Consider the following 24,383-nt stretch of genomic DNA (forward strand, 5'->3'; position numbering starts at 1 on the left):
TGCAAAAAACGACAGATGAATGTTGTCGAATGATGATTTTTTTTTTTTTTTTTTTCCGGCCTATCAACCATTGGGGTCGAAGCCCCTGGTTATTAAGGCCAGTTATATATATATGTATATACATTTAAACATATATACATATATATACAAACATATATATATATATATATATATATATATATATATATATATATATATACATACATACATACACACACACACACACACACACACACACACACTTCCATGCATACATACAGACACACTTTCATGCAAACGTACATATATATATAATAATTTTAATCTTATTTATTTTTTTTTTGTATTTTTATTTTTTTATTTTTTTCTTGGTTTTTTATTTTTTATACCTTATATTATAAAGGAACACTAATCTAAAGACCCTAAAACTAATCACCTAACAGACAAATCGCTAACCTATACTAGATCCTACAGAGACAAATAGCTAGACCTACACTAATGGTAAAAATACCTCGACTAACAGAACACCATCGACTGCAGATATGTAATGCCTTTCTACATTACATACCTGCACTCATCACCTGGTGACTGTCAGTCGAGGCACAACCTAATATAGGGGACATCAATATATGAAAGGGAACCAGACGAGTCAGGAACATTTCCATATACGTCAGCTGTCGTCCCTAATTAGAACAACTTAAGCAAGATAATATAATGTATTTACATAATTTGTACAAAAAGTGAAGAACCTCGCCCAGCAGACCACCATCGACTGCAAGTGCCCAATACCTTCCTATATTGCACACTTGCACTCATCATCTGGTGACTGTCAGGCGAGGAACTTGGCTTAATGTAGGGGACATCTATATTAGAAATAGATCGGTGGGAGGAGGAACTATTTAAAATATGTCAACTGTCAACCCTAATTAATATTACAATATATACATATTTACTCTTCATAAAAACCATAACCACTCAGTAAAAAAAGTCACATCACTCTGATCAGTCCGGTCTCTCTCAAGAAAGCCATCAATTTATCAGTCATCGAATGATGAAACTTCCATTCTATCCTTAGTTCCCATCTCATGTCCCTACCCACTCTCCCCTCTTTCTTCCCCCTGCCACTCTCCTTCATCCCCCCCTCTCTCTCTCTCTCTCTCTCTCTCTCTCTGCCCTGTCTACCTTATATTACCCACGGCGATAATCTACTTAATAAACCGCATTCTCCTCTATTTCTTGTCTATTCCTGTAACCTTTTTGCTCCTCAACATTCGAGAGTTTCTTGCCATGCAACAGTCTCCCACTCGTTACTCCAAACATGATGTAATAGTTCGAAACATTAGTGGTTCTGATACTGCTTCATGATTTAGTGAACAGTATGAGGAGAAAGGGAACATTTTCCTAGGGAAGAGAGAGGGCGAGAAGTAGGAGGAGTGGGCACAAATGTTTGTTTAATTTCGCCTACTGAATTAATAGCCACCAACTGCCAGGCTCACTCAAACAAATACTAGCAAGAAATACATCCAAGAATGAGACCTCAATGTTCCTATATCTCTCGGCAGTTGGTAGTGACAAAGGGTGGAGAATAGAAAAGACAACTGGAGAGGAGTGGGAAGGAGACGAGGAGGGTGAGAATGGGACCAGAACAGGAAGAAATATTAATAATAAACCTTGGATATAGTTGGTAGTACTGCAAACAACTGGGGATAAGGCAGATTGGGTTTGGCAAACAGTCAAGAGAGAATTGCGATGAGCCAGTCTGGTTAGTGCCATGGATAAATGAATGAAGGTAGAGAGGGTGGGGAGAGGAGACAGTGGAGAGGCATGAAAGTGAGTGGGGGGGGTAGGAGGGAAAAGGTGGGGTGGGGGAGACATCAGGAGGAGTAAGGGGGTGAGAGGGGAAGGGTGCTTAGACACGGTTATAATGAAGAATACCAGAGTATTACGCTCATACGTCATTCCATAACATTCTGTCAACTCTTGCACCCTTTTATACTAATCAATTACGGTATACAGAATATTGTACTCAAGGCAGTCTCTAGCACCACTTTTTAAAAACACGTCTTTAAAGTGTATTAATCTACGTGGAAACTCGTCCCCTTACATTGTTGCCAGACAAAAGGACTCACACCACACGAGTAGACTTGCAGAGAATTTATGCTGACGACTGTACGTCCCGAGTGGCAGTGCTGGCTTAGGGATAGGCGGCGGTGACGAGTCGCCGTGCCTGGATGAAAATGTCATCGAGGCTACTGTCGTAAATGAGGGCGTCCAGTAATGAGAGAACAAAAACTCTGCCCAAAGAAGGCGTGACAGCCTGCTTCACGATATGCGTGAATTGGTCCCATTGTAAGTCAGGGACGATTTTGGTGGCGATGTTTGCCACAATTTTGCCCAGGTGAGGCAGTGTGACTGCAATTTTCACCCTGTCGGTATCAAACCCTATGTCCGATAAGGGTTTAACCATATCCAAGTACACATCGATGTCGTATTGTTCGGGACTGAACTTTGGCAATTGAACGTGTGGATTGGCCGCCATTGTGCAAGATTTCCCTATTTGTTCCTCTGTGTTCTAATCGGATCCAGAACCACAGCATGCCACCAGTGTTATGCTGGTGGTCTTTGGATCGACTTCTCGCGCCGAAGACACCAGCGACTGAGCGGGGTCCTCTTTCTAGACCGGAAGTAGAACACTTACAAAGGAACAGGGCATAAAAACTCGGCAGGACACTTTAACACATCTATTGTCTTGGATCAATTTCCTTTCAATATACATACAGAGGTACAATGTATATGACTGGGATAAAATGACAAGGGACTTATTATTATAACATATCATGGGCACAGTCTTTGCACCTGAGTTAGCGTGGAGGATGAATAGCACAGAGTTGTGGTGACGTTCACTTATAAAGTTTACTTCACTGGACTATTGTTAGTAAGTTAGTCCCCGAGTCGCACACTTAAGATATCACTCTGTTTCTAGGGAACTTAGTACTCTAATAACACAGTACATAGCATGATCTTTACATCTGAGTCAATATAGGGCAAATAACACAGAGCTGTGGCGACACTGGTTTACGTACTTTATATCACTGGACTGTTGGTAGTGAGTTAGTCTCGGAGTCACACACTCTAGGTATCACCCTGTTTCTAGGGAACTTAGTTATAGGCACAATACTCAGGGTTGACTGGAGCAGCGACCCTTGTGGGTTTAATTTCTGTCCCACTGCCCTGTATCACTGGAGGTTACTGTCACTACTAAGTCTTTTTACACGACACTGGGAGTCAGGGCGTTGTCTCTGCATCATTTGGCCTAGGTTTACCTGAGGTGGCACCCGTAGAGTCCTCCTGCTGGAGGCACTGGATCACTCTCAGGGGCGTCATGACCTGGGTGCCTGTCTGATCTGGGGTGCAGGGAGGCCCTTCCTTGTTAGGGCCTCGACCTGGTAGGTGGCCAGGAGTCGGGCCTGGCGCCTCTCACTCTGGGCAGAGGGCCGACGGTGAGTAGGGCCGGAGCAGTCCTGCCTTGGGGGCCACGGGCTGGCCCTGGGAGATTTGGAACTGCAGCTGCCCTTAGGTTGGGGCGCCGTCAGGGGTTAGCTGCTGCACCTTGCCTGCTGGGTGTCCATCAGGAACTGGCGTCGTCCAGGGGCCGGGTGCAGGGCGTGGACCTCACCTTCAGTGACAGGACCTCGCCACCACTCTTGAAATGGCAGCACCTCTGGGGAACCACACCTGGAGGGAGAGAGAGACGGGCGTCCCACGCAGCCCAGATGTGGAGGGCGGGCCGTGCAAGGGACCTTCCCCTCCGGGGAAACGCCGAGAGCTGTGGATGAAGGGAGTACGATGGCCGTCCCTTCCTCGACGCAGACAATGGTTCATGGTTGCGGCTCCACAGCCCTGTGGGGTAGCAGCAAAAGGAGATTCGGTGGCCGTTCCTTCCCCGGTATGGACGGTGGCCGTTACTGGGGCACTGCTCCCGAAAGAGGAAGAGGCAGATGAGGGACGTACGATGGCCGTTCCCTCCCCGGTACGGATGATGGCCGTTACTGCGGCGCTGCCTGCCCTACAGGAAGTAGCTGAGGGACGTACGGGCCATTCCCTCCCCAGTATGGATGATGGCCATTACCATGGTGCTACTCCCGAAGGAGGAGGAGGAGGTGGACGAGGGACGTACGATGGTTGTTCCCTCCCTGGTACTGGCGATGGCTGTTGCCATAGCTCCACCTCTCCTGCCTTCTTCTGTTGGTGAGCGGTCAATAGCTAACTCACCAACTCCAGGGCTACTCCCATAGGAGAAGGAAGTGGGAGAGGGATGTACGATGGACGATCCCTTCCCAACGTGGACGATGGCCATTGTCGTGGTCCCACTCCTTCCTGTGCCAGTCGGCGAGTGCTCAATAGCTAACTCGCCGAGGCGGTCACCAGATGTGGCTACAGCAGAAGGGCGTACGATGGCCGTTACCGTGGCGCTGCAGGGGGAAACAGCTGAGGGACGTATGATGACCGTTCCCTCCCCGGTACCGACAATGGCTGTTACCGCAGCGCTGCCTGGGATTTTATATGGTGCAGTCCCACCTCAATCCTGCCGAGGGCTGGTCTGGTTGAGAAGTAGTAACGCATTCCTGCGATTACGTGGTTGGGTAGGTTGAGGGGAAGAGGGACACAAGGTCGGGGCTTCCGTCTTGTTCTGGGCCGGTCCTGCACTCACCTGGCCCGCCGTGGTGTCCTCTTAGGGTGGGGGTAGGGCTGCGGCTCTGTAGTGGTGTGGAGGGTCCGGTGACGGGGGCGGGCATATTAATAAGCATGTCATATTATAATTATAGGGCAGGAAGAAATGCTGTAACATGTTGCGATAATAAGTACGTTTGGTTCATATAATATTATGGTGGTACCAATCTTAAGTGGCGGTTTGGGTGGGGCACGAACCTCTGTACAGTGGTGCCACATGTTCCATACCCGCTATGTGAACGGCTCTGATATATGTTATAGGCATCACAATAAGATAAACACATAAGAATATAATGGTAAAGTGTGTACTATAATATATGAAAGAACAGTAAACTGATTATGCGTAAAATATTTATACGGCAATACAGAAACGTGGCATAATTATTTTACAGTGTTGCTTAAAAAAAAGTAGTCACTTTTATTGGCTGTTACCGTCTTTCTGGGGTTGGTAATAATGTCACAATTATGATTATAAGATAATGTGCAGGAATATAAGCAAATATATGCCAGTTTCTTAATAAAAAAAATATATACACTAAACCCTCGTGAGCGGCAACACTCACACACACCCGTCCGACCTGGCCCGGGATTCACAAACGGCTGCTGGGCGACACCGCCGCACGACGTCGTACGGGAGTCAACGATCACCCCTCAAGGGCGATTCACAAACGCTGTATTTGGCTCCCTTCCAAGTCTCTTCCGTAGCGAGCAGGGATTTTTCTGGGGAAAATTTACTCGACCAATCAGCAGCCACCGATTTATCACGTGACTGAATTTAAACAGACCACACCCTCCCCCATTCTCCTCCCACCTCCTTCTCTCTCTCCTCCTTCCCACAAAACAAGTACATACTGTACACAAATACGTACATATGCATTTACGCAAGTGATTACATACGCACTTAAGGACAAATGTATTCCAAGGCGGACTAAGGTATTTACGTACATATGAACATAAGTATTCACGGACGTACGTCCGTGAAAACTTACATAAGTACATACTTATGTACGTACGTCAACTCATGTAAGCACGTACGTGAATACTAACGTAAGTACGTACGTAAATACTTAGGGAAGTACGTACGTGAATACTTACGTATGTACGTACTTACGTACGTGAATACTTACGCAAGTACGTACATACTTCCGTAAGCACGTACATACGTGCGTACGTACATGAATGTGTTAGTACGTACATAGGTGCGTAAGTAAATACGTGCGTAGGGGTGTACATAAGTACGTATACATGTACGTACGTACGTACGTACATGGGTGCATTTTTAGGCATGTACATACGATCATACATAAACACATGCGTACGTAATTACGTACGTACATGAGTACGTACTTACGTGAATACTTACGCAAGGACGTACGTATGTATGCACTTCCGTAAGCACGTACATACGGGCGTACGTAAGTACGTACATAGGTAAGTACATGAATGCGTTAGTACATACATAGGTGAGTATGTAAATACGTGCATGGGCGTGTACGTAGGTACGTATACTGTACAGGTGCATAGGTAGGCACGTACATACTGTACATAAACACAAATGCATGCGTACGTAATTATGTATGTGGATGTGTACGTAAGTACGTACGTAGATCCAGACGTATGTACACAGGTGCGTATGTAAGTACGGTACTTAATAGGTACGTGTACATTCACTTCATGTCGCACATCTCACAATTGTTTCGGTCGGGGGTCATGTAATCGATACAATGTGCCTCTATTTCCGAATCACGATCCTGTAAGGGTGGTCTGGAGGTCCCTTAGCGAAAGGGAGACGCTACGACAAAAAGTGGCTGCCGACACAGTTTGTGCATGCCGGTGTAACGCCGAAAGGGAGCGGCGCGACCGGTAAGGGAGGCGCCAAGAGCGTGCGACAGTTTGTGAATCCGGGCCCTGGTCATCTGTGAGGGATAGAGGAATAGGCCTGTTTGGGGACATCTCTTAAAAAAAAAAACGCGCCAAGACTTTAACCTCCTGGGTGGTGTGGAAATAAAGTCTAATTTACAATATGTACATTATAACGTAAAAGAAAATGACCAAAATGTATCCTAAAATACCACAAACGAGAGAAAAGGGGGGGGGGGGAAGGCAGACCAGGGACAGTGTTGAGTGCAGCTGAGTGAGAGATGGAGGAAAAGAGGGAAGGAAGGAGGGAGAGAGTGATTGAATGAAAACAAATCATGGCGCCACAACAGCGAGGTCATCTGGCGCCATATGTAAAACAATAATATTTTTAACATAATTAGATATAATAAAAACAAAATAAAGAAATGAAACCACAAGTTTATAAGTCACTCATAAAAGAAACAAAATTGACGCACATCTCCCCCAAAAGAGAGAGAGAGAGAGAGAGAGAGAGAGAGAGGAGGCAGGACAGGGGCAGTGTTGAGTGCATTGTCAAGCTGAGGGAAAGATGAAGGGAGGGAAGGAAGGAGGGCGAGAATGATTGAATGAAAAAGCTCCGTAACATCGAGGTCATCTGGCGTCATATGTAAAACAAAAATATAATAAAAAACAAAATAAAGAAATAAAAGCACAAGTTTATAAGACATAAAAGAAACAAAATTCCCTAGGGTGATGCACATCCCCCCAGGAGAGAGAGAGAGAGAGAGAGAGAGAGAGAGAGAGGCATCGTGAGTATGGAAAACGTGGCAACACTGTACAGAGTTCGTGCCCCACCCAAACCGCCACTTTAGAATGCTGTTGGCCCCCAATCTTCCTCGAAATCGCTCCCATCCCGTCATTTAGCCTAAGTACAGTACAGTTGTGATTAATAGTTCTCTGACACTTATGTATTACGATTTTCTCCTGCATTTGGACTTCTCAGTGTCATGCTATTAATCACGATAGCCTTCTCATTTTACAGACTTGGGTAATTCCGGAAACTTAAGTTGCCAGTACAGTATTAATGTCGATCCCTGATGGACAATATAATTAGCATCAGAGTCATAATGACCACCCCGTCCCTCTCCCCCATCTGTCTCTAGCTGAAGCCCTCACACCCTTTACCACACCTGACCAACCCAACTCTGATTCCATAATTACTAACAACGCAAGATTCTCTCCCTCTGGCCCATCCCTCTTCCACTCCATACCTTCAACTATAGTCTCTCTCTCTCTCTCTCTCTCTCTCTCTCTCTCTCTCTCTCTCTCTCTCTCTCTCTCTCTCTCTCTTTCAGATTAATGTGCACCATTGTCTCCACTTGTTCTCTTATCCCTTACCCTTCCCTGAACCGTTGTTATCACTTTCTTCTCACTATCTTATCAGGCACCACCCTCTAACCCTCTCTCACCTGAATATGAATTTCCGACCTGCTTACCACTACTACTACTAGTACTAACTGCCACTACTGCTACTACTACTACCACTACCACTACCACTACTACCACCACCACCACTACTGCAACTACTACCACTACTGCTACTACTACTACTACTACTACACACACACACACACACACACACACACACACACACACACACACACACACACACACTAAATGTTGGGGTAAAACAAGGTCTGGTCAGGTAGAGGTGCTAATTAACTTAGACTTGACTATGCATTGAGGGATTGGCTGGGTAAGGATTACTGAGCCTTAAACCTGCCGTACACCAGTGTTATATGAATACCGTTTCCATAACGTAAAAATTACTCAATGCGTGCAAAATCATTTCCACAATATCCCCAAAAGTTGCGACGCGCAGCCACTCAAATTTATGCACAAATCATCTTCTAAAGTCGTCCAAACTGGCACGAAACACAAACACCTGGCAACATTGATCCACACTCGTCCAGCCAGCCCTTGAATGTGGCAGAGCTGCAGTCATGGGGATCTGATAATATTGTTCATACCGTTTATAGAGGAACCAACATGCTTGCACGCGTCGGTTTTGGTCAAATAATAGCGGCTCTCCAATCCACCATCTCTGGTAGCCTCCCTAGTCAGTCCATTAACCCTGAAGTCACATTCCCAAGTCTTTATCGGTCTGCGTCTGTCAGCTTTACCCCTGATGTCCACACTTTCCATTTTCCGGACCCAGTTGTGATCCTCCATCATCTCCACATGCCCAAACCATCTCAATATCTATCTCCCTCATCACAGCACCAGAACACTCCAGTCCCATCCTTCCTCTTAACTCTTTAGTCATAAACGCAGCCCCACAGAGCCTCGCATTCCAGGATGCACTACACATCCATCTAATCACTGTCATTTCTGTTCGTCTGAGACTATGTATATCTTCTACATTTACTGCCCAGGTCTCACTACCATACAACATTACACTCATAACACATACCACATACAATGATTCCTTAGCATGGAGGGAGAGATCTGTCAGTGTCAGGAGTGATAACAGCTCGATCCTGAACTTCCTCCAACCACTCCTTACCATAGCCATAGAGGCCCATCTCCAGTCCCTCCTCCACACGAAACTTGTCCCGAAAATAACAAAACTCTCCACACACTCAAAAGACTCACCAGCAAGATCAAGCTTTTCAAACCTGACAGACACTACATGCTCTCCCCGATACATAACACACGAAATCAGCATGACCTCGCAGTCTGCCTCAAATACCACTGTATCGCTAATGCAACCACTTATCACAAATATTGCACATGATGGAATTACTTCCCACACTCATGTGGCAAACGTACTTGGTCACTCTCCATTTTGACGGTACCGCCATCACTTGTTTATTCCGCATCTACTCTCAAACCTCTGTACCCCATTCCGTTTCTCCACCTCCGAAATCTTTTCTCTGCCTCCCTTTCAATCTCTGCAAGCAACAGCAAGTCATCAGCATGCAACATCTCCCATGGGACTCCATTCCTGAAGTCACGTTAGAAAGCTTTCCAATTATAGCCCTTAGTCCTGTATTTTAAATGGCATCATAGGCGCCATAGCACCTCTCCCTTAGTAATTTATTCTGCAAATTACCCAGTAGAATTCTCTTGTGCTACCTTAGTCACTTGAAGATAGAATAGTCTGCGTCAGCAACAAAGAAGCAGACAGCTGCAGTGTGGAATAAATCGCTGAAGAAGAGACGTTACGAAGTACCCCAGACCACTCGAGGCAATTGAGTTACTCGTTGTGGCTGAAGTACAGTACTACCTGTAGGGAAGATCTGACTGTAGCATGAATATGTGACTTTTATATTTAATTAATTGTACTGCGTCATTTTTATTACGAAGTACGAAAGAAAACGGACATGAGTTAATTTGACTCCCCCCCCTTGACCTGACCATTAGATTTAAATTAGCAGACACGACGAGTGACCTGAGTGGAAGGATTTACTCTATACATGAAGCAAGAGTGAGATAAATGGTGGGTTACCTGCATTAATAAAAATGGAAAGGGGAAGGAAGAATGAGAGTGCGAAAGGTACGAGGCCTTGTGAAGCTCAGTGCTTCACACACACACACACACACACACACACACACACACACACACAGTAATATTACCTGGACTCCCCTCCATCTGGTAGGGAATCTTACCTTGCTTTGGGATGTAGTGGTATTTTTTAAAAAGAATTTCTATAAGTGCAATATTGGGCTAAGAAAAATTCTGGCGTTTTGGAAATAGTACTTATAAAACTCATGTTGACGTGTAACAACATTTTTTTTTTTTTTTTAAGCATTGTAATATATACAGTATACTTCTCCAAACAAGGAGTAAAACAGTGAGTTGTTAGCCAAACTCTTCTGTCGTTAGGCAGAGAAAAATGTAGGGACTTAGAACTTAAATTATTTATGTCTATTAATCTTGGACGTGGATGGGGGGGTGTCATTACAATTGGCAGTCAACATTATTTGAATTTAAGAAGAGTAGAGCGACACCCGTGGTAACATTAACGTAAGTTTGTTTATCTTAGTAATAGACAACATCACGAGTCCTCGATGTCCACAGTACTGAACAAAAATACTACCCGTAATTTTCTTAGCCTGGGGTTACTACTTTAATTTCTAAATAAAATTCCATAAGTATTGTGAAATTAGAAATTGGGGGCACTCATCCAATCACTCGATGTATATGCTACGTTCATCTGCCACAACACTGAGTCACAAATCAAACTGTTTATTGCAAAGAAAGAATCCCGTTATTACGCTCGGTGGCAACCATATAACCAAATGACGCCTACAGGCTTAATGGGTCAAGGCTCTCCAACGGGACTAAGCTAAACAGAGCTTACTTCCGAGGTGAGGGTGTATTTTGATCACATAATGCCTCAACGGGGTGAGTGAACTGGTCATCCTTGGCTTAAATGTTGGAACTGAGTAGCCTAGAGCCGAGCTTCCATGGTCAAGATGGACAAATAATGATTAGTGAATGCGTGGATGGAATGATCGATCGTCCACCGTGTAACTGAAAATTGCAGTATATCTTACACAAGAATCCATACCACAAGTACTGCTACTACTACTACTACTACTAACAATATGGCAAATTTTCGTAGTAATTATATGATTTCCACAATATAATTATAAGGACTAAACTTTAACCGCTCAACTGACCGGTCCGACAGATATTCAGTATTTTGTCGCAATCAATTCCAGGTCGTAACTTAGGTTTTTATTCGTAGGAGGGACAGGAGGCTGCAGAATTTCTCCATTTATCCTCCCCAATCTTCATGAATAATTCTTAAGTTAGGACACGATAGTTGCGGGAATTGATGAGTCTTTTCCTTAGGCAGATTAAGGAAAGGGGTGCAAAATATTACCTAGTCTACTTCTTCCTTTAAAAACATATGTATATTTCGACGGAGAATCGTTTGTAAATAGGTCGGGGAATCTACCTACTTACTTTTCTACAATTCAGTATACCCTTTCGACAATAAATATTTCAATCAGTTAGTACAACCCCGGAATTCTCAGACATTTTTACGATCGATTCCTTCTTGTAACTTGGTTTGAAACAGCGGAGAGGATTAAGGATATATGGTTGTACGTTAACAATTTCGTAGCCAACTTCGACATGATCAGGATTAGAAACTTTACCAAACGTCAAGATAATACTTCCAGTCTTCGTCCTCGTGCCTTCTGAGTATCGGGTAATAAATCTTGCATCAGTTAAGTCTTGCGGAGCTAGTTCATGTATTATGTCCTCTCGCTTCACTCTAAGCTCTCTCCCTGCAAGAGATAACACCTAATATGCAGTATAGTGCCACATAGGGCGAACCGACACCCCTGCAAGGAGCCCATAGAGAAGAAACGACAGCGCGCCGGGACTCGGGGCGACAACGGCATAAGTCCGCCTGAGCCGCGCGCCCCTATGACCCGGAGCTCGCCCGGCGCCACCATAGCAGGAATACCAGGCTACCTTCCGGGCGAGCCTTCCCCAACCAACATTGGGGTGGAGCTGTTTCTCCAGCTCCTGCCAGCACCCCTGAGAAAGATGGTCTGTAGCCACTCAACTCTCCTGAAGGAGACGGCCTATAGTCGCTCTGAAGGTGCCCTTCTTGAGACGGCCTTAGCCACTCAACCCTCCTGAAGGAGACGGCCTGTAGCTGCTCTGAGGGAAATCAGGAGATGGGCTGCAGCCGCTCCCACCATCGTCAGGAGACGGCCTGTAGCTGGTTTGAAAGTGCCCTTCCCGAGACGGCCTGTAACCATTAAACCCTCCTGAAGGAGAGACCTGTAGCCGCTCTGAGAGAAATTAGGAGACGGCCTGCAGCCACTCCCATCTTCGTCAGGAGACGGCCTGTAGCAGCTCCGAAAGTGCCTTTGGGTCTGCTGGTAGGTGCTCACGTCCCCAGGCCATGGCCATTAGCCGGGCCTTGGCGATGGCCTGTAGCCGCTCCCCTAGAAGGCCACGGCCAGTAGCTGGGCCCTAGGCCAGGAGACGCCCTGTAGCTGCTCCTCCATCAGGAGCTGACTCCTGTTCTCCCACCCATGATTCAGAGGGAGTTCCCAGCCTGGAGGAGTACTGGAGAGGCCCCGTGACTTCCCCTGGCCTATTCTCCCTGCAACCAGCTCTGGAGAAGACCTACCTGATGGACCCCGATGTAGGCCGGTGCCGCAGCCCCTTCCTGACGGCGCTGCCAAGTACCGGGGACCGCAGCCCTCGGGAACCCCAGACTGTCCCCAGGACCCCCAGGTGGGATCTCCCCACACCCCAATGCCGGAGACCTTCATCCTCTCTCAGGCACCTGAGCGAGAAGTTCAGGCAGCTGTTCGGCCCCAGCCCTGAGGGTTGTACTCCTGCCCCCAGCCCTGAAAGCATGGGGTCCTTTGCCACCCGCAGCCCCGGACGAGAGAGGACGCCCCTGTGCGTGATCCCGTGGCCACTGAATGCAAAGGCCCCCGGCGGAACCCAGCCCCGTCAGCAGTAAGGCTGTGACACCTCCGCCGCCGTTGTACCTGACCACCACGACGCCCAGATTAGAAAGGAGTAACAGTGATAGAACAGTGTCCGTGACTCAGTGACATGAAGGCAGAGCAGTGAGCTAATCACATAACAGAAGCCAATAAGAAAGCACCAGTGGTAATATCAAAGTGGTGGAGTGAGTAAACGTGACAGTGCAACCGTGAGCACAGCCACGTAGTGAGATATGGGTTTATTGTTTATCTGATACCACCTCATAATACTAAAACCGTACACAGACCCCAGTGCTAAAATAACACTTACCAGCAGTGAAACAGTACCAGCTACTCAACGAATGTATAAAACTTAGACTTCCTGTAGCTAATAATACAGAAGCCTTTGCCCCCAAGTACTATTCATTTTGACCCGAACAGTATCCTGTGTGATACTGATAACCCATATCTAGCCATAAGAGTTGTAATTGTCTAGTGTATCTGTATCCGTGACATCTACCCGTTCCACTGTACAACTTAGTAATACACATGTGAGGTTGTTGCCTTGAGTTTTTGTATCCTGCCTCTCTCCTATTTGTCTAAGCTCAAGTCTAGAAAGAGAACTCAGCTACACACTAGGCGTTTAAGGGACAGGAAGCCGACCCTTAAAACACCTAGCATTACAACACCCTTGCAATAAATAATTAATGGAAACCGGGATTTTTGGCTCAACGTCGTACAGTGCAACTTATGCATTTTCAACAAATCTTTTTCCTAGGAGTGTAGACCTACAGTTTTGAGTAAGAGATCTCCGTCTGCAATTTTTTTTTTTACCTGTTCTATCTCTCTAGCGCAGCCATCATTCACCTTCTTGATAATGAAAGGACCGAGACTAGACAGGGGAGTTGAACCTGGAGCACGAAACATTACAAAAGTCGCATGCCCTACAGGTACGTCAAGTGGAGAACGAATTTGGCGTCTATTAGTCTGAGGGCCGCAAGTCCATTCAACATTCCTCCTGTCGTCAGGACCACCTCCCACCCAGAATGGGGGAGAGGCAGCAGGGACGTCGACCATAGTAACCACCTACTCCTTGCAGGGGAAGTGGGAAGAAAAAGAAAACAAGCAAAGGACAAGACACCCGGGGGAAAACAACAAAGTCCGAGATTATCCCTCTCAAACCACTCTTGGGAGATGGCGTCTGTGTTGATCACACCCCAGATCAAACAAGGGGGGAATCACTTCAGAGGTAAGTGGGCAGAGGTAATCTCAGTAAACAGATTCAAACACCTGTTGTATTACTAAACAGGGTAGTGAGGAAAAAGAGATATTACCTAACTTTATTTCTCCTTAGTGGTGCAAACAAAACCAATGCCGGCGAGACAGTCCTATAACTAGAAGACAGGTCGGCATACGTCAGGCCATCCTCTCTCTCCACAACCAAGGATGCACCATGCATATAGTAATGTCTCGCTTGCACTACACTCAGTAGGAAATATCATTATATATAAAGTGTACTAAACACCAGGTTAAAATTTAGTTACATCCGAAAAATATTTGTGTTCTTTAAAAATACAGCTTTAAAATACACAGAAATTTTCTTTTTTTAGAACTGTGAAAAATGAAAGGATGTGAAGTGGAGGAGTGGGAGGGTGTAAAGTGTGTGAAGTCGGGCATGAATGGGCGAGACGGATGCAAGGAAGGAGTTGCTTTGTTGATGAATGAAGTGTGACAGAGTGGAAGGAAAGATTACAAATGTGTCAGTTCGAGATGTATGTATGTGGAGTTCAAGTTTAAGAAGGTGAAAGTGGCAGTGACTGTAGCATATGAACCGTGATGACAGGAGCGAGACAAAGACAGGTTTGGAGATGAGCTTGATGAAGTAGTAGAAGAAATGCCCAAGAGTTATAAAGTGACTGTAATGAGCGATATGAATGGTAGATTGGCACTGGTCCTGTGAATGATATAATGGGTAGTAATGGCGTACCATGAGAGAATGATAACTGGAAGCGACTGAAGGACATGTGTCAGGACAGGAGGTTGTGCATTTATAATTCATATTTCAAACACGAAGATGCACATAAATATACGTGGTATAGAGGGAACAGAGATCATGTTGAAAGGAGCCTGATTGATTACGTGCTTTCGATGGTGGGTAGAGTTGCTAATACCAGGACAGTGAGAGGAAGATGTGGAGGTTTGTCAGAGCATATGATTCTGGTATGCAAGATCAAGCTGAGAGGAGTGAGGTGGCCCAAGAGCGAGAGAAACTGTCAGGAAGAGAAACTGGAAGTCGAAAAACTAAGGCTCAAAGAAATGGCAGAATAATACAGGGCCAATGTAGCGGAAGAGTTAGAATCAGTGAATTGGAATGAAATGGATCTGGAGAGCTTGTGGAATGTACAGTATGTAGGGTCTGCTTAGTTAGGAGTGCTAAAACAGTGCGTGGTGTGGCAAGAGTAACGACAAAGAAGAATGGTACGGCATTGTGGGATGAAGAGGTTAAGGGAGCAGTGGAGGAAAAGAGGAAGAAGTGGCTAGAGTGGATAAAACACAACGGTTCAGTTGACATCAGAAATAAATTTATTGAGATCAAGAAGCATGTAAAGAGACTAGTCAGGAGGTTAGGAGGTAAATGATGATTTAGGAAGAAAAATGAATGAAAATTACTCTGAAAATAAGAACTTACTCTGGAGAGAGTTGCGGAAATGAAAAAGTGACAGTGAAAAGAAAGTGAAAGTGTGAAGGATGTATTATCCACTGGGGATGATGTAAGGATCAGATGGAAAGAATATTTTGAAAGTCTGATGAATGGGACTGGAGAGAGCAAAGCGACCGTTAACGTGATTGGTTCGGGGGGTGTACAGAGAAGCAATGCAGTGCCAGAAAACGTGACACTCGCACAGGTGAAGAGCGCTGTGAAGCGACTGAAAAACGGAAAAACAGCTGGGGTTGATGAGGTGTATGCAGAGATTATTAAGTGTAATGGAGAAAGCGGAATGAAGTGCTTGTTGGAGACAATGTAAGAAGGTATTTACTAGTAAAACTGTGCTAGAAGAGTGGAAAAAGGCAGTGATTGTACCCCTGTACGGACATACAGGTGACCGAAGTGAGTGCAAAAATAATCGTGGTATGTTCCTAGTTCTTCTTGTATTTAAAAATTTGACAGTTGCATGGAAAGATTTTTTGTTTTTTGAAACACTAGAAATACCTGGCTTGGAATGGCTGACTATAGGACAGGATAAATATTCTGGGATAATGGGATTGTTTATTACGTATTCCGTAAGTCACAGGATCAATGGCATTTAAAGGCTATACGGAAGGAAAAGAATGGTAGTGGAGGAAAGTTAATCTGCAGTGGACCGCAAAAAAGCTGAAAATGAATAGATGTTAGGCTTGTAAATGCTGTCGCATTTCTACCGTACTACTTCAATTATTACGGCGTGAAAGAAAACGTGATAGGAATACTCCAGTTACTCATAATAATGTATTATGTCTCGGCGGTTTTCTTTAGATTGAAAGCATATATAGGTATTCATATTAATTATGGTTTCAGTACTTATTTTACGTTAACACTATCTTATATCCAAGTTAACAATTTTAATAATCAACGCTCGACTTCTCGGACTAAGAACGCTCGCAACTGAGCGGGGTCCTCTTTCCGAACCGGAAATAAAACACTTACAAAGGATCTATCTATCTATTGCCAGACGCCTCAATCCCGTTTGGGGTGGCCACAAACAAATCGCCTCCATGTCGCCCTGTCCCCCACCATTTCACTGCCCTGTTCCCAACCCACACCCCCCTCTCTCATATACCTCTCCACCCCATCCCTCCATCTCATCCTCGGCTTCTCCCTCCCTCTTCCCCCCCTCCACCTCACTCACATACACTCTCTTCGTCAGTCTTTCACCCTCCATCCTCTCCCCATGGCCAAACCACCTCAGTGTGTTCCTCATAACGCTTCCTATCACATCAACATCCACACCACAACGCTCCTTTGTATCCTCATTCGTCAGCCTGTCTCTCCATGTGACTCCACAGGCTCCTCTTAAATAACTCATTTCCACTGCTCTCACTCTTGACTTGTGTCCTTCCAACAACGTCCAAGCTTCACTTCCATACGTTAGAGTTGGTATCACAATACTGTCATGTAGTAACTTTTTCACTGCCATGCTCACTTCCCTGTTTCTTATCACTGCTTTCAAAGAACCAGCAACCTTTCTTCCCTGCCGTACCCTTTCAAGCACTTCACCCTCCAAACCTCCATCCTTACTCATCACACTACCCAAGTACTTAAACGTACTCACATTTTCCAATTCCTCACCATCCAACCTCGCTGTACATTCACTAACTTCACCTCTCTCAAAGACCATCACTTTACTCTTCCCTACATTCACCTTTAGATTCCGTTTCTTACACACATTCCCAAACTCATCCACCAAGCCTTGCAGCTCCCCTTTATCTTCACTCAACATCACAGTATCATCTGCAAACAACAGTACAGGGAGTTTCCAAACACTATCCTCTCTTACCAGGGCCACTCCAACATCCACTACCCTACCTTGTACCTCTTTTATTACCCCATCTGTGTACAGATTGAACAACCATGGAGACATGACACATCCCTGATTCAACCCAACCTTCAAAGAAAAAAATTCACTTAGTTCACCATCCACATGCACTGCAGCCTTAGCACCATCATACATACTCTTCACAGCATTCAACAACTTCCCATCTACTCCATATATTCTTAATACTTTCCACAATCCTTGTCTATCCACCCTGTCATATGCTTTCTCTAAATCCATGAAAGCCGCATACAACTTCCTTCCCTTCTTTAGAAACTTTTCCACTAAAGATCTAAGAATAAATATCTGATCTACACAACCTCTTCCCTTCCTAAAGCCTCCCTGTTCTTCTCCAGCTAATTCCTCTGTTCTTTCTCTAACTCTGTCAATAAGTATCCTACCATACACTTTTCCTATTATACTAAGAAGACAAATGCCCCTATGATTACCACACACTTCTTTTTCCCCTTTCCCTTTGTACAAAGGAATAATTATACCTGACTTCCAATCCTCCGGGACTCTACCTTCCTCCCAGGCCAAGCTGCACATCTTCCACATCCATTCTACTACTATCTCTCCCCCATGCTTCAGCATTTCACCACACACTCCATCAATTCCTGGGGCTTTCCCCAATTTAACTTTCTTCATTGCTTCCACAACTTCTATCCTACAGATTTCTTCCTGTCTTCTCACCTCTCTCCTTCTCCCAGCCATTCCCCAGCCACTTATACTCGCATTACTTCCATCCTGTATGTTCAACAATTCCTTAAAGTGTTCTCTCCATTTGCTCACTTTTCTCCCTTCTCCACTAGTAATCTACCATTTTTATCTTTCACTCTTCTGCTAACCTCACTTCCACCCTGTCTTACTCTCTTCACCTCTTTCCAGAACATTTTCTTACAGTCCCTCCACTTTACACTCAAATTCATTCCAAATTCCTCATCCACTCTCTTCTTACTTTCTCTTACTAATCTTTTCACCTCTCTCTTTCTTTCTACATATAACTCTCTCTTCCGCCACTCAACATCTTTCACGCCCCTATTTCTCATCCATTCATTGTATGCTTTCTTCTTTTGTGCCACAGCCTGTCTCACCTCTTCAGTCCACCATGCTGTTCCTTGCACCCGCCTCTGTCTTCTCTTCCTCCCACACACCACATCACATGCTGCACATATTTCTTCTGTAAATATCCTGCACACACCTTCCAGGTCCTCCATCTGCTCCAATTCATATTTGCCCAATCATTCCTCCACTTCTCTCTTATACTCTGCCTTTTTCTCATCCTCTTGTAACCTTTCCACTCTCCTTGCAATTACTCCTTCCTCTCGTCTTTCCATTCTTCTATTCCTCCATCTTACTTGAATCCTAATTCTGGCCACCACCAAGTAGTGGTCAGAAAGTCCACTCCCCCAACCTCTATAAACTCTTGCATCCATTACACATCTTCGCATCCCTTCATCCACACACACATAATCAATCATTGCCTTCTTTTCATTCAGTTCACCACCCACCCTTCTCATCACTCGCCACGTATACCTGTGGATCATTTTATGCCTGAAGAGGGTATTGGCTATCACCAACCCCCTCCCTGCACAAATGTCCACTAACACACTGCCATTCTCATCTATCTCAGCAGGCACACCCAACTCACCAACTATTCCATCCACTTTCACATTCCCTACTTTACCATTCATATCACCGATCAAAAACACTCTCTCATTCCTTTCAAACTTTTCCTTGCATACTTCCACATTTGTCCAGAACTCTTCTCTCACTCTGCTAGCACGATCTTGCATTGGCACATACACACACACAATCGCCCACATTTGTATTCCAACTTTCAACTTTACCCACACAATCCTTGACCCAGCTGATCCATACTGTCTTATGCTCTTCTTCCATCTTTTACTCACAACTATACATACTCCTTCCTTTGTCCTCTCATTCTCACCTACTCCTGCACATATACCCCATCCATACTCCCATTCTCTCACACTTTCTCCTCTCCATTTTGTTTCAGTTATTCCACATACATCCACTTTCGCACCCTCAAGCACATGGACAATCTCTCTCTCTTTCACCTCATCATTCGCTCCTCTTACATTCCATGTAGCCATTACCAAGGCCTTTGTCTGGTCCTGGGTCGTCATCGTTTGGTCAGTCCTTGTCATTACAAAGGAACAGGGCATAAAAACTAGGCAGTACACCTTAACACATCTATTGGCTTATTTCAATACACTGTTACAATACAAACAAAGAGTTACAGGATATGATGGAGACAGGTTTACAGAGTTAGCTTCCCAATAATATGTATCACACACAGCACAGGCAGAGAGTAGAGTTCTGTAATTATATCTCGATGGTGAGTTGTAAGTTCTAGATACCCGTATTGTCTATAGGAAAAATTAGTATTTAATAGTCTCAACCGGATGCACTATAGGTGGAGAGGGCCTGGGGTTGAGAGAGTGAATATTACTATAATTGATTAGAGCACGAGTCGCAACACTCGAGGAATTACTTAGTCGCGGGGACACTATTCACAGACGTTTGGCTTTTCCTCGTGCTCAGGCTCTATGTCCGTGTTCACTAGTCTTTTCTATTCTGCCTGGGTATTTATCTCACAGTGTGTTACTGATATTATTTTGGCCTCACTCTTTCACTGTCACTATTCACTCCCGTCTCTGTGGTTTTCTATGACACGCGAGAGACATTTCAGTCACTGTTGGCCCTTGTTTCCTGGGCTTAACACAAGAGGCGCCCGGGTGTGGGAGGGGGCCCTGCTGGGGAGCCGTCCTGCAGGAGACAGTGGACTACCCGTAGGGGTGTCACTGCCCGGGGTTCCTTCGTCAAGGGGGTGCAGGGAGACTCTCCCGTTTGGGGGCCTCGACCTGAGAGGCCCTCATGTCGGAGCCTCGTAGGTGGGGTGCAGGGAGGCCCTCTGAAATGGGGGCCTCGACCTGAAGGGCGGCCCTCGGGACTGGGGCCAAACAGCTGCAGGAGGTGGGCCTGTCGCCTCTTCTGGGTGGAGAGTCATGGGGGAGTAGAGCCCAAGTGGCCTGACTCTGGGGCCCACCAGCCCAGTCTAGGAGCCTGGGTGGTGCAGTCACCTTTAGGGAAGGGTGCTGTCAGGGGCAGACTGCGGCACCTCTTCTTTCTGGAGTCCGTCAGAGACCGGGACTGACCAGGTGTATGTGGCAGGGCCGCGCCACCACTCCTGTAGTACCTCGGGGGAACCACACCTGGAGGGAGTAAGGGAGTGGTGTTCCATGCAGCCGAGAGGTGAAAGGCCGGCCACGCAAGGGACCTCCTTCTCTGGGAGGACCTCAGAGATCACATACGAAGGGCGTACAGTGGCCAATCCTTCCCCCATACGTACAGTGGCTGATGTGGCAGTGCTGCTTCCGAAGGAGGAAGAGTCAGATAAGGGGCGCACAGAGGCTACACCCTCCCCGGCACGTACAGTGGCTGATACAGTGGGTCTGCTGCCCCACGGGAAGTAACAGAAGGATGTACAGTGGCCGATGTGGCGTTGTTACTTCCGTATGAGGAAGAGGTAGTGGATGAGGGATGTACTGTGGCTGAACCCTCCCCAACACGTACAGTGGCTGATATCGCGGTTCCACTCCTGCTTCCTTTTCCAACCGGAGTGTGCTCAATAGCTGACACTCCAGAGGTAGTACCCCCGTAGGAGGAGGAGGTTGTGGATGAGGGGCTTACAGTGGCCGAACCCTCCCCGACACGTACAGTGGCCGATATCGCGGTTCCACTCCTCCTCTCTCTGCCAGTCGGAGTGCACTCAATAGCTAGCACTCCAAGGCCTTTGCCAGTCGGAGTGCACTCAATAGCTGACACTCCGAGGCCTTGTCCAGATGTGGCTGTAGCTGAAGGGTGTACAGTGGCTGAACCTTCCCCCACACGTACAGTGGCCGATGTGGCGGCGATTACAGGGGGAAAGCAAGAGAGGCGTATAGTGGCCGAACCCTCCCTGGTACGTACTGAGGCCGTACCGCGGTGTTGCTTGGGACTGACTCTGGCTCAGTCCCACCCCGACCTTAGGGAGTGCTGTCCCGCCCGCAGGGTCGTGTCTTCCGCTGGCGTAGTTTCCGTCGGGGTGGTTGAGGGGCAGAGGGACTCAGGACAAGGTGGCACCGATGTCCTTCTTGCCCCGGGTTGATCTCTCGGTGACCCGGCCCTCCATGGTGTCCTCCCGGGGTGGTGGTGAGGTAGCGGCTTGGTAGTATGGTGGGGGGTGGGGTGGCCAGTCCGGCGACAGCAGGTATTTCACCACCTTTCGTGGTGGAGAAGTCATGGCCCCGTGACTGGAGGTGGTATGTTGTGGTAGTGGAGGTCTGGTGGGCCGGTGTGAGATGGTTGAGGAGGCTGGTCCAATGGTGGGTTGTGAGTTTCGGCTCCTGGTGGGGGCTGAGGGTGAGGTGTAGGTACAATGGTCGGGTGGTGTGCTGTAGGAGCCGAAGGAGATGGTGCGTCGCCTGTATCATGATGCTGGGGCGGTCGTGAGGGCACCTTGTTACCCTTTCGATCTTCATTTCGGGCGGTGGTGTTTGGTGTAAGGGCAGAAGCTGTATGCTGGTGAGTGAGGAGATCTTGGGGTTTATATGGGGAATGGTTGGGTGGGAGGAGCATTTTCCTTTGGGGAACTGGGATTTGGGGAGTTTCCACTTTGCCTGGTAGAGGGGTAGGGTGATGGGGGTGGTGTTTGTGGGGAGGTTAGCACATGGTGGGGAATGGAGAGCAGGGTGGGGTGGAGATGGGGGTGTTGGGGTGTATCTAGATGGTGGGCGGGACAGGCGTCCTGATCTGATGGTCGTGGTGGGAAGGGTGGGTGTGGGTGGTGAGGGTGGTTGGACACGTGGTGGTGTTGGGGTGTGATTCCGGGTGGCAGCGGATGTGGGCGGGGTTGTGGTGCGTCGTGTGTAATGAGAAAGGTCAGTGGGTAAAGGGGGGGCAGGAGTGGTGGTGTGGGTGGTGTGTGTGAGAGGTGATGTGGGCTCACGTGGTGGGCTGGTGGGCGGTGTGGCGGCAGGTGTAGTGCGTGGGGTAGGGTGAGGGGGGTGGGAGGTAGGATGTGGTAGTGAAGTGGTGGTGGTTGGGAAATGTGCTGGTTGGCCGGGAGTGGGCGGGGTGGAGGGTGACGTGGGTGGTGTTGGAGACAGGCTTGGAGGAGACAGTGGAGTGGGCATAGGAGAGGGATGGAGAATGGGTGATGGTGGGGGATCGGGGTCGGGGGAAGTGGGTGGTGTGTCGGGGGCTGGGGTGGGGGGCAGTGGCATGACTGTAGGTGAGGTGGAGGGGGGTGGGGAGAAGGAGTAGGAGTAGGAGTCCGGGGGATAATTCTCAGAAGACGCCGCAGTGGTAGGTGTGCGGCGGGTGGTCTTTGGTGCATAGGTGAGTGTGGGGTCATTGTTGGAGGGTGGGAAGGGATGCACATGTCTGTTTCTGTAGGTCCTTGGTTGGCCCTCATGGTTAATCGTGACTTGATAAGGGTTAGGGACTTTGATGATGGTGAAGGGCCCGTCAAAATGGAGGGAGGTCTTGGTGGGGGTAGGCAGGCGTGCCACGATGACAGAATCTCCCGGCTTGTAGGGGTTGGTGGGGTTAGCGTCGGGCTGCAGGTCTTGTGCTTGGAGGTGCTGGAGGCATTGTTTGAGGTGGTGTAGGGGGTCGGGGTGGAGGGTGTGGTGGGAGGTTGGAGGCAGTGACGGAGGGGTAGGAGAAGTGGGGATTCCCCGAAAACTCGCTCGTGGGAGGTGATGCCGTCCTCTCTGGGGCACGTGTTCAAGCCCCATTGCACGATTTTGACATGCGCTGGCCAGTCGTCATTTCCAGTTTGTATGATTCTTGTCCTTACTTGATTAAGGAGGGATCTATGACTCCTCTCGCAGATGTTGTTTCCCTGTGGCCAGTATGGGGATGAATGGGAGATGAGATAGCCAAATATTGATGTGAGTTCCTCCCAGGTTTTTTCCGTAAATTCCAGTGCATTGTCTGAATGTAAGGCCTGTGGGATTCCAAAACAGGGGAAGACATGGCGGACTAGGGCGTCGGCAACTGAAACAGCATTGTGTTCTTTAGTGGGGCAAGCGATGAGGAATTTAGAGTAAACGTCCACGAAGGTGATAATATATTTGGACCCCGCTTTAGGTGTGAGGGGGCCGACAACATCAAGAGAGAGCAATTGCCATGGTTTTTGTGCGGTTAGTTTCCCTGCTGGGCCGGGTGTGTGGGTGATGTTTTTGCCCAAAGCGCAGGCATGGCATGCTTGAACAATGCTTTTGGTGATTATGGAGGGGTTAGAGGTCCAATATATATCATTGAAAACTTGTAAAAGTTTCTTTGTCCCAAGATGGATGCCGTTGTTGGTGTGGAGGTGCAGCATTGCGTCATGGGCGGCGGTCGGGTCGAGGATGATATGGCCGTCTGAGTTGAACAGGTGATCGCCCTGCTGGTGTAATTTGGCGAACGTGTGCTGTGGAATCCAGGTGGGGCATTGTTTATCCTGCCACATCTGATTGAGGTCTGGTTTGGGGCATACAGCATTGATGGGTAGGCGGGAAAGGGCGTCAGCGTTGGTGTGTAGTTTGCCAGGCCGATAGGATATTTCAAAATCGAACTCTTCTAATGTTTCCCGCCACCGCATGAGTTGGGTGTTGTTAGTATTGGACTGGCGTAGCCATTGCAGGGATTGGTGGTCGGTGATGATGACTATGTGGGTGCCGTAGATATATGACCGGAAGTAGTCAAGCGCCCAAATGATTCCGAGGCATTCCTGTT

Source organism: Coenobita brevimanus, chromosome 44 (assembly GCF_032717465.1).
Source record: "Coenobita brevimanus isolate Jiangsu-jjx chromosome 44, ASM3271746v2, whole genome shotgun sequence".
Classification (NCBI taxonomy): domain Eukaryota; kingdom Metazoa; phylum Arthropoda; class Malacostraca; order Decapoda; family Coenobitidae; genus Coenobita; species Coenobita brevimanus.